This window comes from Balaenoptera ricei, chromosome 20 (genome assembly GCF_028023285.1).
Source record: "Balaenoptera ricei isolate mBalRic1 chromosome 20, mBalRic1.hap2, whole genome shotgun sequence".
Taxonomy (NCBI): domain Eukaryota; kingdom Metazoa; phylum Chordata; class Mammalia; order Artiodactyla; family Balaenopteridae; genus Balaenoptera; species Balaenoptera ricei.
Genome location: NC_082658.1, coordinates 41,844,270 through 41,844,513, shown reverse-complemented (window position 1 = coordinate 41,844,513; position 244 = coordinate 41,844,270).

Genomic DNA, 244 nt, shown 5'->3' with positions numbered 1-244 from the left:
ATAAACGTCTGTGGAATGAATACAGAAATTATTCTCTTTTGTTCTTTATTCTTTTACATATCCTTCAAGGCTCTGCTCAGATGTCACCTCCTCTGGGCAGCTTTCCTGGATTGCCTTCCCGGGTAGAACTAATCATGCCTTCTATGTTCCCGTAGCACTTTGTATACACATTTTTGTTAGAGCACTTATCAAATTGCCTCTTATTTCATTATAGCTCCACCCAGGGCTACCACATTGCACAACT